Here is an 18,229-nt window from a genome sequence, read left to right on the forward strand (position 1 = left end):
GGATTAAAAAAATACAAATTACTAGGTGTAAAATAAGCTACAAGGATATAATGTATAGCACAGGGAATATAGTCAATATCTTATAGTAACTTTGTATGGAGTACAATCTATAAAAATATCAAATTACTATGTTGTACACCTGAAAATAATATAATGTTGTAAGTCAACTATACTTCAATGAAAAATAAAAGTAAATAAACTGATAAATTGGAAGTAAGAACTCAGACATAATGGAGAGCATGAACAGACAAGTCATATGCTGGAATAAAACATTTGCAACACACATAGCTAACAAAAGATCAGTATCTGGAGTATTTCAAAAACTATCTACAAATAAGGAAAAGACAGTACCGTCTCCCCCCACCCTGCTTCCCCAAAGGTTCATAAATCCATGAGAAGGAATTGAACAGAAGAGGAAACGAAAATAACTAATAAACATGTTGAAAAGATGCTCCTTTTGTCTTAATAAGGGACATGCACATTGAAACCAGTTACACTGAGATGCCATTTCATACATTCCAGTTTAGAAAGAATTAAAAAGTCAAACAATGGCAATGTTGTTGAGGAAGCGGAATAATGCTGGTAATAGCATAAATGACACAGAACTTTGGAACAGAATTTGACATAATGAATAAAGTTAATCATGTCCATATTATAGCCCCGCAGTTCCTCTCCTAGGTATATATACCTTAGAGACACTCTTGTACAAGCACACTGGAGACATGGGCAAGGTGGAGCATTGCTTGAATGAGCAACAAACTGGAAATAACCTACAGAGAGGCCAGAATACTCTTCTAAAGGGAACGTCACATCATGATACTCCCCTACTCTAAACCCTCCAGTGATTTCCCACCAAGATTAGAACAGAATTCTAAACCCCTTCATCCTCTACTTCTCTCTCTGATTTCATCAGGTGCCACACCACTGAGGTTCCTCAGGACTCAGCTCATTCCCCTCTTCAGGGCAACTTTCTCCTTCCCAATCATTTCATGCTTGACTCTTTTTTCATCCTCGAAGTCAGCCTAAATATCACGTCCTTGGAGAGTCCTTGACTTGCCACTCAATCTAAATTAGTTTTTCCCACCTTATTCTCCATCTCTGCCCTGTAATTTTTTTCCTATAAAAATATACATTAGGGGGCTTCCCTGGTGGCGCAGTGGTTGAGAGTCTGCCTGCCGATGCAGGGGACACGGGTTCGAGCCCTGGTCTGGGAAGATCCCACATGCCGTGGAGCGGCTGGGCCCGTGAGCCACAGCTACTGAGCCTGCGCGTCTGGAGCCTGTGCTCCACAACAGAAGAGGCCGCGACAGTGAGAGGCCCGTGCACCGCCATGAAGAGTGGCCCCCGCTCGGCGCAACGGGAGAAAGCCCTCGCGCAGAAACAAAGACCCAACGCAGCCAAAGATAAATAAATAAATAAATTTACTTAAAAATATATATATATACATTAATATTTTGAATTATGTATGTATATATGCATTCATTCATAATTTTTTTTGCCTGTCTTTGACATTAAACTAATAACCTCCATAAGCACAGGGACTACAACTATTTCACTTATGATTATATTTGCTGTGCCTTCCACATAGCCTGGCATATAATAGTTATTCAACAAATCTTTGTTGAATTGAATGGTTGAATAAAAAGACTGCATAAATTGTATCTGTGCCTATCTGAGTGGTTTGCTGATCTGAGGGTACATATGATTTGCTGTAGTTCATGGGAAGGATAATGGGATGCCACAACAGCCACATAAATTCTTAATGTTAAGGTAAAGGGAAGTGTTTATCTTTTTTTTTTGTTTTTTTTAAATTGAAGTATAGCTGATTTACAATCTTGTGTTAGTTTCAGGTGTACAGCAAAGTGAATCAGTTATATGTGTATATATACATATGTATATATATATTCTTTTTCAGATTCTTTTCCCTTACAGGTTATTACAAGACATTGAGTGTAGTTCCCTGTGCTATATAGTAGGCCCTTGTTGGTTTCTGTCTTTTTTTTTTTTTCACGGGCTCTAGGTGTGCGGGCTTCCGTAGTTCTGGCTTGCGGGCTCCAGAGCGCAGGCTCAGCAGTTGTGGCGCACGGGCTTCGTTGCTCCGCGTTATGTGGGATCTTCCCAGACCACGGCTGGAACCTGTGTCCCCTGCATTGGCAGGCAGATTCTTTTTTTTCTTTTTTTTTAACATCTTTATTGGAGTATAACTGTTTAACAATGGTGTGTTAGTTTCTGCTTTACAACAAAGTGAATCAGTAATACATACACATATGTTCCCATATCTCTTCCCTCTTGCGTTTCCCTCCCTCTCACCCTCCCTATCCCACCCCTCTAGGTGGTCACAAAGCACAGAGCTGATCTCCCTGGCAGGCAGATTCTTAACCACTGCGCCCTCAGGGAAGCCCTATGCATTTTAATTTGATTTTATTTTTCCTGGTTAGAGATTGAGTTCCAAGAAGAGTTTGCATTACGGTCAATGTAAGAGGAGGATTAGGCAGACGAAGCAATTAAAGAAGCACTCGAGGGCTTCCCTGGTGGCGCAGTGGTTGAGAGTCCACCTGCTGATGCAGGGGACACGGGTTCGTGCCCCGGTCTGGGAAGATCCCACATGCCGCGGAGCGGCTGGGCCCGTGAGCCATGGCCGCTGAGCCTGCGCGTCCGGAGTCTGTGCTCCGCAACGGGAGAGGCCACAACAGTGAGAGGCCCGCGTACCGCAAAAAAAAAAAAAGCACTCGAAGTTCAGCAAAATATGGAAATAATGCAGCTTTACATTTCAATCACTGGAATTGTGCTCTTGCTTAAATGACCATAATGCAAGTTATGTAGATTTATTTTAATGATGGACGGAAAAATTAAGCCAACTTAAATAGATGCATTAAGCAACATTTTGCATAAATTCAGACTCTTGATCTCTAAAACTTCTTTTTAAAAATTATTGAATTTGTTTTCCTCACTTGACAGTCTGATATGCGAATGCTATTAAATGAAGTGTGATTTCGTTATTTTGTATTTAATTTTTAAAGGCTATAATTTTGAGCACTTTTTTGTGTAAATGATTTAAAATTATTAAAAAATAAATCAAATGATTGACTTTCTGGATATAATATGGAAAAGTGAAGTTCAGGTGTGGAGGCTATTCCTCTGCCTTGACTTGATTAATTTACATGGAAGTTACATTAAAGTTTACATCAGACGGAAAGTAAATTTTAGGTGGTAAGCATACTGTAAGGTACATAGAAGTAGAAATAAAATCTTGTAAACATAAAACTGATGTAATGATATAGACCAATGTCACCTCCATTACAAAGAGTTTATACCAAAGTTGGATGAGGTATAATCTATAAAAATTTGAATCATTAAGTTGTATATCTGAAACTAATATAATGTTGTAAATCAACTAAACCTCAATTTTAAAAAAGTTGCATATGGAACTTTTTCTTGTAATTGATTCCACTTGCGCTTGATTTCTACATTTTATAAGTTGCTAGAGAATTATTATGAGATAAAATGAAAAAGAGTAGATAAATGAATTTCATTAAAAATATATAATTATCAGAGTGGTGTTCATGTAGATATTAATACTTACAGCTAAAGAAGATATGTTCTGAACCTAGTCAAAGCTGCTTTAAATCACTGTACAGTAAGTAGTTGGATCAGAGCATAGCCAGGACTATTTTAATACTTAATTTAGAAAGGTCCAAAGAAGAAAATTATTTTAATAATTACTATTTTGATAATAATACAGTAATTCTGACACCAAAGTAAGGTTTTTGGTTTAACCATTTGGCTTCACTTCCTATGACCCTGAGAGTGGGTCAGGAATTGAGTAACTGCATAGCTGACCAGTTTTCTAGTACGTACTAAAAAGTACTGAAGAAGGCACTAACAATTATTGTCCCTTAATGGTGGTAAGAGTTCTATCTGCTCAGCAGATCACGTCCTTTGCTATGTACCCCCTTAAAATCCACCAGCCCAGGGGCCTGGGCTGTGCCTTCTCTTTCTCCCTGGCAGAATTCTCCCTCCGGGGATGAGGAAGGGGTTCTCCAAGCAACACCTGTCGGGTGGCTGAGGCCATCAGGGGGGCAGAGGGGATGTACCCACCTGAGAAACACTGAGCCGGGGCTGTCAGCGATGCTGTGCCGGGCCTCCGCACCCACCTTGCTTGGGCTGCCTGGAATCTCAGACCGGAACACTGTGTCATTGGATGATGACAGCCTTTTCTTCACCATTGTGGACTTGTCAATCGCCAAGTCAAGAAATAAACTCAAGGGCTCATTTTTCAACCTCCCCAATAATGTGAAAATCTCTGCGTTTCAGCCTCTCTCAGTTCCTGCATTGCAGGAAGCTACTTCTTCACATGACTCCTAATCTAGCTGAGGCAATTTTTTTTTTTTGAAGTCAGTTAATGAGTAACATGTAAGTATGACAAGAGTGGTTTTCATCCTACCCATTTGCTCTGAAGGAGAAATAAACGTGTTTGGCAAACTTAGCTTTCAGTTTACTAATAGGAACACCATATAACTCTGGATTTAGGCAAAAAAGTCTATGGAAAAGGAAAAACTTAAGAAAATGAGATGCAGAGCCAGGCAAGATCTAAACATTAAAAGCAGGGGTGCTTTCTTTAACCCCCTGAGCCTGATCAACAGGGCAAGGAATGTGGATGTGCTTTATGCCTTTACCATACAGGAAATAACCAGCCCACATTTGGTAAGACACATAGGAGGCTAAAGGCTGTGCTGCTTGGTCTTTGGGACCAGAAGAGTTCTGGAGTTCTTATGGAAGTGATACGTACAAAGTTCGGGGAGCCTCAACATTCAGGTTGTGTATTTTGCTGGTTATAGAAGGCTGAGTCCTCTACCAAAATGGTGATGACAACAAAGACAAACAAATTAAAAAAAACTCTAGGAGGCAAGGGCTCAGGCTCCATCCATTGCTTCTGGCTGTCTAACCACAGGTGATCCCAAACCTGCTGAGCGTGGTATCCGCCATGTGTCTCTCACAAGATTAGAATGAAATCATATAGCAGAATATTCTATGTATTATCATTTATTGTTATTTATAACCCTACTAAAAGCAGGAAGGAAAATAAATTTCCTATGTGATGATCTTCAGCTTCTTCAATCACTTAATGTTTATGCACAAGAAAAACATCCGTTTTTCACCAGTGTTACTCGTGGCAGGGAAGGATTTGGTCCAGTGTAGCTGTGTTCTCTCTTCTCTTCTCTTTGTGATTAGTCAGTGACATTGGAGAACGATGGGCTTAAGTGAAGTACACAGATTCTGATAGTGGAAGAGAGCAAAGTTGCTTGGAAAATCAAACCTTTAGCCTTGCTCTTGTTAGCACTTTGCTCTAACCAGCTGATAACCAGCCAGGGGCAGGTTTGTGTTGCTCCGTGTGTAGTACTGACCCTAAGCACACTTTTGAAGTTAGATAAAGTGCATGTTTCAGTGGGGTTTTACTGATGCCTAATAAGGTGACCAGTTTATCCCAGTTTGTCCAGGATATTCTTAATTTTAGCACTGAATGCCCCACTTTCTAGGAACCTCTTAGGGTTGGGCCAATCAAGGCAGGTGGTCACCCTGGTTCCAGGTGTTGTCTTGCTGCAGTTGTGATGGTGCAATGCACCCAGCCTCCCTCCTTATCCTTTTCTGATAGTGTAGTATATGTAATTTTCTTTCTCCCCTTATATTTCCGCTTATGTTCCCCTTTTGTGTTGTAATTATGTTGGAAAGATATTAGATAAGCTAAATTATACTAAAGTGTATTAATCAAACCCATTACGACCTAGAGATTATCATACCAAGAGAAATAAGTCAGACAGAAGACAAATAGCATATGATATCACTTATATGTGGAATCTAAAAAAAATGATACAAATGAATTTATTTACAAAACAAAGATACAGACATAGAGAACAAGCTTATGGTTACCAATGGGAAAACGTGGGGGAAGGATAAATTTAGAATTTGAGATTAACAGATATACATTACTATGTATAAAATAGGTAAGCAACCAGGACCTACTGTATAGCACAGGGAACTATATTCAATATCTTGTAATAACCTATAATGGAAGAGTATATCTATCTATCTATCATCTATCTATCTACAAAACTGAATCACTGGGCTTCCCTGGTGGCGCAGTGGTTGAGAGTCTGCCTGCCAATGAAGGGGACACGGGTTCGAGACCTGGTCTGGGAAGATCCCACATGTCGCGGAGCGGCTGGGCCCGTGAGCCACAACTACTGAGCCTGCGCGTCTGGAGCCTGTGCTCCGCAACAAGAGAGGCCGCGACAGTGAGAGGCCCGCGCACCACGATGAAGAGTGGCACCCGCTTGCTGCAACTAGAGAAAGCCCTCGCACAGAAACAAAGACCGGGCTTCCCTGGTGGCGCAGTGGTTGCGCGTCCGCCTGCCGATGCAGGGGAACCGGGTTCGCGCCCCGGTTTGGGAGGATCCCACATGCCGCGGAGCGGCTAGGCCCGTGAGCCATGGCCGCTGAGCCTGCGCGTCCGGGGCCTGTGCTCCGCAGCGGGAGAGGCCACAGCAGAGGGAGGCCCGCGTACCACAAAAAAAAAAAAAAAAAAAAAAAAAAAAAAAAAAAAAAAAGAAACAAAGACCCAACACAGCCAAAAATAAATAAATTTAAAAAAAAAACAAAAAAACCCCAAAAAACTGAATCACTTTGCTGTACGCTCAAAACTAACACAACATTGTAAATCAGCTATACTTCAATCAAAAAAAAAAATCAGACCCATCACCATACCTCATATAATAGCAACAATCTATAAGGTAGTTTCTGCTCCATATAAACAAAAAAGTCTAATCAGTACAGATATTATAACTAATGAAACATGTTACTGTTCCCCAGGCAGGTTTGGATTTTAACTGGGGGCAATGCTTAACTCAGGAAAAAATGTCTCTGAAGGAGGAAATCCCAGGGTCAGCAGCCAGTCTCTGGACATATTTTTCAATAGAGGAGTTTTCTTTCCAACAATATTTTATCAGTAAGGCTCCATGCTAGCTGCAGTGAGTGATACAAAAATATTTAAAGAAATGGGTCCTTGCTCCAATAATGGAGAAAGAGAAAATATATGGAATTGAAAAGTCAATTAACAATAAAAGAGGGAAGAAGGCAGTAAATCAGGCTAATATTTCTTGAATCTCTGCACTACCTAACATCTTTTGAGTCTATGTGGCATCTCTGCTAGATAATTTTATAATCACATCTCATTTAATCCTTGCCAAAACCACATTTTTACAGATGATGAAAATATATCTTAAAAAGTTTAAGCAGTTTTGCCATAATTAAGTGGTCATAAGAATGTGATCTTGCCAGAATTGATTGATTCATTCAAGAAAAGTTTATTAGGCATTTATATTTAAAAGGAGGCAAGGTCACTTGAGACTCGGATGATTTAGAAAAGTCTAGTGGAAAAGGTGGAGTTTGAGTTGAGCTATGAAGAATGAGGAGAAGCTGGAAAGGCAGAAAGGGAAGGGAGCAGGGCTTGTGAGCAAATGAACAGGCGTAGACCAGGCGTGGACCAGGCGTGTACGTGAGTGTGGAGAGTTTGTGCTGGAGCGGTAAGGGAAGAGCTTTGAACACTTAGATGGAGGCTGAATTATGAAGGGCCCTGAATGCCAGTGGGCAGTTCAAGCTTTATCTCGTAGGTACTGGGAATAAAATGAGGAAAGACTAAGTTGATGGCCCTGTGCATGATGCTTTAGAAGCAGAAGGGGATGAGTGGACTCACTACTACAATCACCTGGTGATACAGTTGTTTCATTTAGGCAGCAACTACCTGTCCAGGGGAGGTAGCTTTGAAGTAGTGGAAACAGTATTGACTGAACTCTTATGTAAGATGTTGAGTTCATTCCTTATCATAAGAAATTATGCCAGAGATGAGATTTGCTGAAACTCTAGAGCATGGGTCACAAACTCAAATGCCTTCAAGAGCCAGAAGGTAAGGAAAACCATGAGGCAGGAGGGAGGCATAGAAGTCAGCAGAAACTGGTAGAAAAAGAGGAGCGCTCATGCCTTCCCTAGAGCTTGTCAGTGTTAAACTACAGATGCTGATGGGAGGGTCTGAAGGCAGGTGTGGCTTTTCCACTGAATTTCACTTCGTGATATGAGATGCCCATGAGCAAAATCTTTAAAAATTTGCTAGTAGTTACATCTGGACTTTATGTTCAAACAGGAATAAGGTTCTGATAGCACATGGCCACTGAAAGAAAATATGACTGATTGCTTTATTTAAACGGATGGCAGTTGACTGCTGTGCATCAGTCTACACTTGCAGGCACAGAGCTGCCATTGTTTGACCCCTTTGACTGCTTAGATGTGGCCTCTGCTCAAAGCACTTCTAGCCTTTGCCACAGCTTTCATTTTTATGTGTGAAAATTAAAACAAAGACCAGGTGATCAAAGAGAAATAACTGGAGTAGGACATTTTTGTAAATATAGCTATGAAAGGAGCAGAGACACTGGCAAAAAAAATGAATAATCTATGATAACAACCAGAATACAATGAAAACAAAGGTAGCAGAGACCTTTTATAGCCTTCCATGGAAAGGGAGATTAATGAGCAAGACCAAACAAGACAAAAACTGACAACTAGCAGGCAGTTTTAAGTAAGACCAGCAATGATGGAAACACCTCATTTTTCTGATGCTCTCCAATAAGTCACAGTGCTATGTCTTTATAAACAGAGACTGTAGAAGAGTCTGACATAGAAAAGAGAACAATCAATGTGGGCTCTCCCACGTGGTGAGTTCAGTTAACATCTCTGGACTTTTTTCTCTTCTACTACGTGAAGAGATAGTAGGCTAGATCTGGCCTGCTGACATGCTCTGTTTGGCCTCTACCATGTTTTGTAAGTAGAAATTTCCTATACATTTCATAGAAAACATGGTTATCTGGCCTTGCCTGGAAAATCAGACCTGACAAGAGTATGGCAATAGTTGGCTGGTACTAAGCTGTAGAGGCCCCTTGTGATGGGGCTGACCTCTGCAGTTTGCCTCAGTCTCCAGCCTTCCTCAGTGCCTCTCTCTGCTTGCTTTGTTTCACTTACTCTCATAACCTGCATTTGAGTTTGAAAGCCCCAGACTAGATGATGTTGAAAGTCTTCTCTAGTTCTGTTTTCTCTCCTTAAACCCGGCTCAGTAAAGTTTTCCTGTAAGATTTTTTTCTTTCTTCAATGAAACAAGGTCCATAGTTCCAAGGATTTCATCTTGTGCAATGATGGTAACCTTTGGTTATGAGAAATTGAATATTTCCTGCCATATCAGTAAACAAAGGATGTCACAGTCATCAGCGATTGCAGCCACCACCGATGGTGAGCGCTGAGGAAACTCAGGATGTGAAAACACTGGATATTGGCCCCAGATAGCTGAGGTGCATATCAAAGGAATGATTTCAGTGTGCCAGACTCTAGCACCTTCCCATACACAGAAAAGTGCTAAATTCCTTCACTTGGGATATCTGGTTTTCTTTAATTTACAATAATCTTCTGAAGTTCAGACTACCTGCCTTTTGTTGCAAAATTTCTATATAACCTAGCTCCTCCCTTTACCTCCTTGGAACAGTTCTCTCAGGGTTACTTGAGGTGCTGCCTCCCGGGCTTGAAGTCCTAAAAATTGCTGCCGAATAAAACTTAACTCTCAACTTTTAGGTTGCGCATGTTTTTTTTCCCAGTCAACAGTTATTACATCCAACCATTCTGAAGTCCACAAATAAGCAACACATATGCCTACTGGTGTCAGGCTAGATAGGAGGTGGGGATTCATGCCTGTATATTATCCTCCTCCTAGAGCTGTGGGAATTGGATTTTGAGGCACAAGACCAAACTGAAACTAGCAGATAAACAGAGCTTGAATACCAGCTTTCCAAGGAATGGAATATAAATTTCCATTTATAAATAAACTACATTTCCTCTACAATTAAGTAACATAAATATTTGTGCTTTAAGATTTATCTGATGGATTATGCTTTGTTCAGGCTAGCATTAATAAAATTAGTTTGTATACTCTTCACACATACTGCTGCCATTTGAGCAAAGGAACATATGGCCTGGTGAAGTTACATGGAGATTCAGACTTCATTGTGGAATAGCCATATATGGCAAACCAGTGTTGGGTGTAATGTGAATTTACCCACATTCCTGGGAGTGGGCTGTGTAATGTTGTGGTTTAGGGTGTGGGCTTGGGGGTCAGGTTGCCTGGATCGGAAGGGTGGCTCCATTATTTCCTTGCTGTGTTACTTTGGAAAGGTACTTAACCTTTCCAAGCCTCCATAAAAATGGTAATGAAAATAGTATCATTAAAAGACTATTGTGAGAACTTGATGATAATGTAAACTTCAAGCATGAAGCCTGTGCATAGTAAGCATTCAGAAAATGCTATTGATGAGGAGGAGGGAAGATTATGATTTGAGCTGGTCATATTTTCTCTAAAGCTGAGTGGATTATTATAATATAATTGAAAGATATGATTTCCTTTTCGGAATGTCACATCAGCTGTGTGTCTGCATGTGGCTTGTGGAAGACTTAACCCCAGAGGGAGAGCAAGGGTTAACAATTCGGGCCCATGGAGTGTTGACATTGGTGCTAATGGCCCCACCAAGCAGCCTAGAATATTCCAGTCTAACTAATAGATGAGGTCATATCTAAAGTCCCTTCCTCTTGTGTCAAGCTCCTTTATTCTGTGGTTTCTAAGATTGGAGAGGGGTTAATTCCTCTCCTAAAGTTGTGAGCCCTTCTCTGAGAGGATATAGAGAGACTGACTGTGTTGCCCATGATGGAAAACTATTACTGTCTGCAGCAGTTGGTCATTTTAAAGAAAGTTTTGCTCCCGGAAAGATTAGCAAGTTGATTTTGCTGTTCCAGAAAGTTGATCTTGCTGTTCCAGTAAACATGGCCATATCAGATTTAAGGCAATCTTTCTTTTCATGCATTTGGTCTCTGTCATATTAGGTAAAAAAATTTGAAAACCCAAGTTCTCTGACTTGGAGCATCTGCCAACTTCCAGAGTGTAAGTACTCCCACCATGGCTGATTTTAAGCTACCAATGTGATGCCACTGAACATGGTTTTAGGAAGAGGTGCTGACCACTAGCTCTTGTGAGCCAGTACAAGCTGACTCCCTCACTCCGCAGTAAACATTTAAATGTTCCAATTTCAGTGCATGGTAAATGTATGAATCTGGCCCCAGAGTTACCAGATTTAAAAAACTATGTCCTTTGATTTAAATGGCATTATCATCTGACAAATTGCATAGGAGTTATAGTATATTCTGTCTTGTTTGATTTTACACAAATTGGTAATATTTTCCAGAGAAATATTTATGAACATCAAATGATTTTTTAATGCCCCCATAAGGGATTTTTTGGTATTATTTTTAGTGTGGTTAAATAATGTGGTTAATGTGGTTCATAATGTTGTACCATAAGGTTTTAAAAACATACTTTTTTGGTTTATAAGACAAAATACACAAAATATAAGGAAGAAAATTTAAAAATCATCTGTAATCCTCAGTTCCCAGAGGTAATCACAATGAATATTTCCTCATCATCAAAATTATGTTTTACTCTAAAGGACTGTCAAATTGTTTGGTAATCCTGGAAATACATCCAACATTTACTAAACAGATTTTTATTATTTTTAAGGGGCCTTGCATTCAAAGTGAGGAAGAGACACATCTTCTCAGTTCCCTCCCCACAGCTGGAGCACCAGGGGCCAGAGGAGTTGACATAGGGTCAGAAAACACATGTTTGGAGAAGTCCATGAAACAGATTTGAGCAAGATTTGTTTGGGAGTAAACATAACACTGGCCAAAATGTTTCTGAGATTAGTTTAGAAACTAGATGGTAGATAATGAGATTTTGAAAGAAATAGGGACCTAAAGATATTTCATATTATAGATGTATCATTTGTGTTCAGAAGGGTCAGATGACCCACCCAAGGTCACGTGAATAATTAGTGGCAGAGCTGGGGCTGCCCTCCTGGCTCTCTCTTCACTCCTGGCCTGGTAATCTGGCTCCTGTTCACACCGTGCGGCTCTGTAGAATTCCTCCTCCTGTCACTCACGGGAGAATGAAAACATACCAGGGAGTCTCAGCAACAACCCATCTGTGTCTACTATTGTCCTTATACAGGACAAGAGAGGAGCATGATCACATAATCTACAGCCTTTCATTTCCACTGCTATTGTGTGAAGTAACAATTTTTCTTTTACTCTCCGGTATTAACTTTTTTAGGCTTTGTCATTAATCATAATATTTAAAAATATCCCCAATTCTCTGAATTTTAGGGATTTTCTCCCCATATTTTGCTATTGGATTCCAGGGCTAGTCCATATTTTATTTAAAAACACAGACTCTCTGTGTTTGAATTCTTACGATGCAACTTAATAGCTTCAGTTTTCTAATCTGTAAAATGGGAATAATAATAGTATTTGCCTAATAGGTTTGCTGGGAAAGTAAATTCATTAATAGTTGCAAAGACTTTGAATATTGTCTGGCACATAATAAGCACTCAGTAAGTTGCTATAATTATTACCAACATTTATAATTATTTTTTACCAACATTTATAATAAAATCATAGGGCCTTATATAAGGTAACTAATTATCTGTTTTTGAAGGTTTTAAAAACAGCCTCAGATATCATGTACAGAATGTAAAGTCCACCTGTTTAAAGTGTATAATTTAGTGGTTTTTAGTTTATTTACAGAGTTACACAACCACCACCATCATCTAATTTTAGAACACTTTCCGCACTCCAAAAAGAAACCTTGTACCCATTAGCAGTTACTCTCCATCCCCCCACTGCCTGCTTTCTCTGCCCTCCGCAACAGCTAATCTACTAATGTAATTGCTCTATATGAGACTTTTCATATCTCAGCTATAGAGAGAGAAAGTACCTATTCTGGGTATTTTATATAAATGGGATCATACTGTATGTGATCTTTTGTGGTTGGCTTCTTTTTTTTTTTTAATTTTTTTTTTAATTTAATTTAATTTATTTTATTTATTTATTTATTTATTTTTTTTTATGTGGTTGGCTTCTTTCACGTAGCATGTTGACAGGTTTTGTCCACATTGTAGCGTGTGTCAGTAATTCATTCCATTTTATGACCAAACGGTATTTCATCGTATGGATATACCACATTGTATTTATCCATTCTTCAGGTGGAGGATATTTGGGTTGTTTCCACTTTTGGGCTTTATGAATAATGCTGCTATGGAAACTTGTGTACAAGTTTCATGTGGCCATATATTTTCAATTATCTTGGTTGTATACCCAGGAGTAAAATTGCTATGTTTGACTGTTTGAATAACTACCAAACTGTTTTCCAAAGTGGCTGCACCATTTTAACATTCCAACCAGCAATGGATGGGGGTTCCAATCCCTCCATATGCCTGACAACAGTTACTATTTTTTTTTTTATTATAACCATTCTAGTGGATTGGAAATGGTATCTCATTATGCTTTTGATTTGCATGTTCCTAATGACAAATGATGTTGAGCATCTTTTCTGTGCATTTATATCTCTTATTTGGAGAAGAATCTATTTAATCCTTTGCCCATTTTCAAGTTGGGTTGTCTTTTTTATTATTGAGTTGTATCCTTCATACATTCCGGATATGAGTTCCTTTTCCAATATATGATTTGCAATACTTTCTCCCATTCTGTAGTTGTCTCTTCACTTTCTTGATGGTGTCCTTTGAAACACAAAAGTTTTTAATTTTGATAATATCCAATTTATCAATCTTCTTTTATCATTTGTGCTTTTGGTGTTATACTTAAGAAATAATTGCCTAACCCAAGGTCTGCTAAGAGTTTCTTCTAAGAGTTTTAGCATTTACATTAGTGTAAGGTCTTTGATCCACTTTGAGTTAATTCTTTTTTTTTTAAGTTAATTAATTAATTAGTCTGTGTTGGGTTCGTGTGGGCTTCACTCTAGTTGTGGCATGCGGACTCCAGAGCACATGGGCTCTGTAGTTGCAGTGCGTGGGCTTAGTTGCCCCGCGGCATGTGGGATCTTCGTTCCCCGACCAGGGATCAAACCTGCATCCCATGTGTTGGAAGGCAGATTCTTAACCACTGGACCACCAGGGAAGTCCCTGAGTTAATTCTTGAGTGTATTATGAGGTAGAGGTCCAACTTCATTCTTTTGCACGTTGTCCTAGCACTTAACTCTTTTGCCAGTTTTCCTGACACTATTGTTGAAAATGAATTGACCATAAATGTTAGGGTTTATTTCTGGCTAACTATTTAACAATATTATTAGAAACTTATTCGCAATTGGTTAATTTGATCACCACTGTTTCTTTTGAAGACATGCGTTTTTATCTTTTTCATGTAGTCTACATAGGTCCAGGGCCAGGATTTTTGGTATTTTCCCTTTATCCTTCTTGGTAATCCTGAAATCATGTTTTTTAGGTGGTTGTTTATTTCACCTGTCTGTAACAGTGGTATAACAAAGAATATTAATAATGATGATTCTCTACAAAATCTTCAGGCATTTAGAAGAGCATGAACTACTATCTCTTAAATACCGGCAAAGAGAAAGAGATTCATTTACTAATGTGTTTCTATTTACTGTTGATTACTTCTCTTCAATTTAGCATTCATCTTGTAATTTTTTTTAAAAAACAGTGACGAATAGTGAGGCTGGGCCGAATTTACAACAGCTGACTGTGATGGTACTATCTGTGATAGTTTAGTATTAAAAATTTATTTCAGGGGGCTTCCCTGGTGGCGCAGTGGTTGGGAGTCCGCCTGCCGATGCAGGGGACACGGGTTCGTGCCCCGGTCCGGGAAGATCCCACATGCCGCGGAGCGGCTTGGCCCGTGAGCCATGGCCGCTGGGCCTGCACGTCCGGAGCCTATGCTCCGCGGCGGGAGAGGCCACAGTGGTGAGAGGCCCGCGCACCGCAAAAGAAAAAAAAAAAATTTATTTCACGGTATCGTTTACGATGTGAGTCAGGATATAAGCATGCAATTTATGGAAGAAGAAATGTTCATGGCTAATAAACAAGTGAAAAATATTCTCTACTAGTTATAAAAAAATGCAGACGATGACCCAATTGGGTAACAAATTGGCAGAGTTTTTTATAAAGATCACATTTGTGGTGATGGTGGTAGGCTTTTTGTGTTGTTTTGTCTTGGTATTTTTAATCACTGAAACAAGACAGACCTAAAACTGCAGCTTCTGGAAGAACCATTTGTTCTTGCCGGTCTTGTATCTCTCCTTGAACTTGACCTTGGCGTCTTACTGGGCCTTGTGTTTGAGAGCAGGGTCTCTGAAGACACCCTTGTTGACAACAGTTTTGTCCAAGGGGATATCCACAGAGTACCTTGTGGGCACGAGGTGATTATAACTTTAAACTTTCATAAAAGACTTGATCTTTGACCTCTTGGTGATTTTCATCTTGTTCATGGCAGCTGTCACTTTGCAGGATAGCGGTCGATTCCAGCCACCAGAGCGTGTCCCTAGGGTCGGTCTGAGGTACCATCATCAATGTTCTTCACAATGACTTCTTTGCGTCTGGAGTAGCATCCAGCCAGGATCATAACCACATTCTTGGGTTTCATGAACTTGCCCATTTCAGCAGCACCACTTGGGACTACAGCCGATGGTAGGCTTCTTAACATGCATGTGTGCAATGCTGGAAATGATTCCATAAAGGAGTTCTCATCCTCATTTTGCAGAGGAGGAGGCTGAGGCTCAGCAAGTTTCATGAAGTCATCTCATGTCTCACAGCTTGTACGTCACCAAGCTGAGACTCAAACCTAGGTATAGCTACTGACCAACCCCTCCATAGCCACAGGGAGTAGCCCAGACTGGTTAGAAGTCATTGTGAGATTTCTAGTAAACCAGAGTTTGCATTCTGCCTTATGCACCTGTGAAAACTCTGCAGAGTAAGGTGTGGTTTGGCGATTGGGCTGGGCCATCATGGGGGCTGAGGAAACAGACTGTTTCTCTGAGAAACTGTGTTCCAGTGTTTCTTATTTGGTTTTCAGGGAGGGAGGGTAAAGAGTGGAAGCGAACTTATTTGTTGTGTAATTTCTATATGCCTAGCACTTTATATATAGAAATTTATTTAATCTTCCTCTAATGCTAGAAAACAGGTATATTTCTCACCATTTTGGAGATAAGGAAACCAACCTGAAGAGAAACAGTTTCTTTTCCTAGCTCACACCTTCAGTTAAACAGCAGCAGAGTGGAAATTTAAATGCAGGCATATAGAATTCAAAGCCATATGTCTTTTCACTATTATACACAGTCTCCCCTAAAGGAAAATAGAACACATGGTTCCTAGTCTCTTCAACCTACTTACATACTATATTACATTTTCTGCATGACTCATACAGTGTTTGCCTTCACGGTGTCTGTGTGTACCCACCATGATGCCTTCAAACGTCATTCTGGAGACCTTTTATTTATTGCCCCAGGTCTGAGCTGAGCCTGATCACCTTCCCATAAAAGAATCTTTTGCAGATAGGATTCTTTGAGGGATGTTTAAGCAATTGTAGTTCGAATTGTAGAGGAATTTTCAAAAAATTCAATACCTCTCCATATACATGGTGCCCTGCTAGTAGTTTTACAAACTTTAAACTAGAAAACACAGTAAAAGCCAAAAAACCAAAAGCCTAATCTACAGTGTCTGTTTAGAAGGAAGTCAAAGAAGCTAACTTAAAACCTGACCTATCTTTCTAGATTAAAAGGAACTTAAGGGCTTCCCTGGTGGCGCAGCGGTTGAGAGTCCTCCTGCCGATGCAGGGGACACGGGTTTGTGCCCCGGTCTGGGAGGATCCCACATGCCGCAGAGCGGCTGGGCCTGTGAGCCATGGCCGCTGGGCCTGCGCGTCCGGAGCCTGTGCTCCGCAACGGGAGAGGCCACAGCAGTGAGAGGCCCGCGTACCAAAAAAAAAAAGAAAAAGGAACTTAAAACCAAAATTTGCGGAGTTGACACAGCAAGTGTGACAGTGCAAGTATGTAATCATTCTCTTTCCCTTAGCTGGAACATAGTGAGTACTCCTGGACAAACCGAGTCCTAGATTGCAGCCATACTTCCAAGCCTTTTCTAGCATGGCTCATTGTCCCCCTCTATTGGAGTTTTCCCTCCTCAGCTTGAACAACATGAAAAACCTCAAGCTCTGCCAGTTCTTCTTTGCAATCAACCTACAAGCAAAAGGCACTTGTGTCAGAGGTTCCTGAGCATGTGGGATCACTCTTGATTTGCTTAAGTCCTTGATGATAAACAAAGAAACTGCCCCCAATGGGCAACCACAGATCTCCATGTGGAGCCTTTCTGTCCTTGAGATACCCAAAAGACATTTTACATAGCAAAGAGGCAATACTCTACTCTCAACTACCTTTTCCAGGTCTGGGACCTGTCACTTACCCTTCTAGGTCTGGATCCATTGGCTTCACTGCTTTCCCCTGGAGCCTACTCTTCTGGGGCATGAGTTGTGCTCAGAATGTCTGCTGGATGCTCCTCTTTGCTGGCAGGGCCTGTTGTCTTTTCCACATCTTCCAGAGGCCAGCTAATCTTCAAGAAACTCTGAGGAGTGCCAGGAAGGAACTTTGAGTTTACTCCTGATCTGGTCAATAACAACCCTTTCAGCCAAGTGGCTTGCTCTTCCCTCACAAGTGGTATATCTTTCAGAGTATGGTCAGAGGGACGGATCTGCCACACCTGAAGCCTACATGTGAGGGTCAGCAATTGACCACAGAGACATTCTATGTGACTGCTAAGATAATAATAATTTCTCACCTCAGGAGCTTCATTTTATCTTGAGGCTGGGGTGGGGTTACTTTCATTGACCCCTTATTCACGGTGATCTATGTCTTGCTCCAATCCTGATGTCTTTCCTCACTTTAGAAGACAGTGAGTATCTGCTACCTCAGACGTTCCACCCTAATTCTCCCTAAATGGTCCTCAGTTTACGCCCAAAAGTTCATGACTGTACATTATTTAAATTAAACATGCCAAATATAACACCTTTCATATTCATTTGAATTAAACATACCCAACATAACAAATTTGATATTATCAGAATATTGATGAAATATCAATATTTTATCACCCATGTCTCATCTGTGCTTTCTATTTTTTTTTTTTTTTTTTTTGCGGCACGTGGGCCTCTCACTGTTGTGCCCTCTCCCGTTGCGGAGCACAGGCTCCGGACGCACAGGCTCAGCGGCCATGGCTCACGGGCCCAGACGCTC

The 18,229-nt window shown here is 40.4% G+C and overlaps 1 long non-coding RNA gene and 1 pseudogene across 2 annotated transcripts in view; both read right to left on the reverse strand.

Annotated features, from left to right (window-relative positions):
• Positions 1 to 14,679: 14,679 nt before the first annotated feature.
• Positions 14,680 to 16,096, reverse strand: LOC102981434 (60S ribosomal protein L27-like; annotated as a pseudogene).
• An 807-nt stretch (positions 16,097 to 16,903) lies between these two features.
• LOC114486759 (uncharacterized) overlaps positions 16,904 to 18,229 on the reverse strand; it is an 11,285-nt gene continuing 9,959 nt past the window's right edge. For both annotated transcript variants that reach the window (XR_003681031.2, XR_003681030.2), the window contains 2 exons: positions 17,403 to 17,561; positions 16,904 to 17,179 (listed from right to left, as the gene is read on the reverse strand). This is a non-coding gene — a long non-coding RNA (uncharacterized lncRNA). The remainder of the gene's footprint in view (positions 17,180 to 17,402; positions 17,562 to 18,229) is intronic.

The sequence above is a fragment of the Physeter macrocephalus genome, chromosome 8, assembly GCF_002837175.3.
Source record: "Physeter macrocephalus isolate SW-GA chromosome 8, ASM283717v5, whole genome shotgun sequence".
Lineage (NCBI taxonomy): Eukaryota > Metazoa > Chordata > Mammalia > Artiodactyla > Physeteridae > Physeter > Physeter macrocephalus.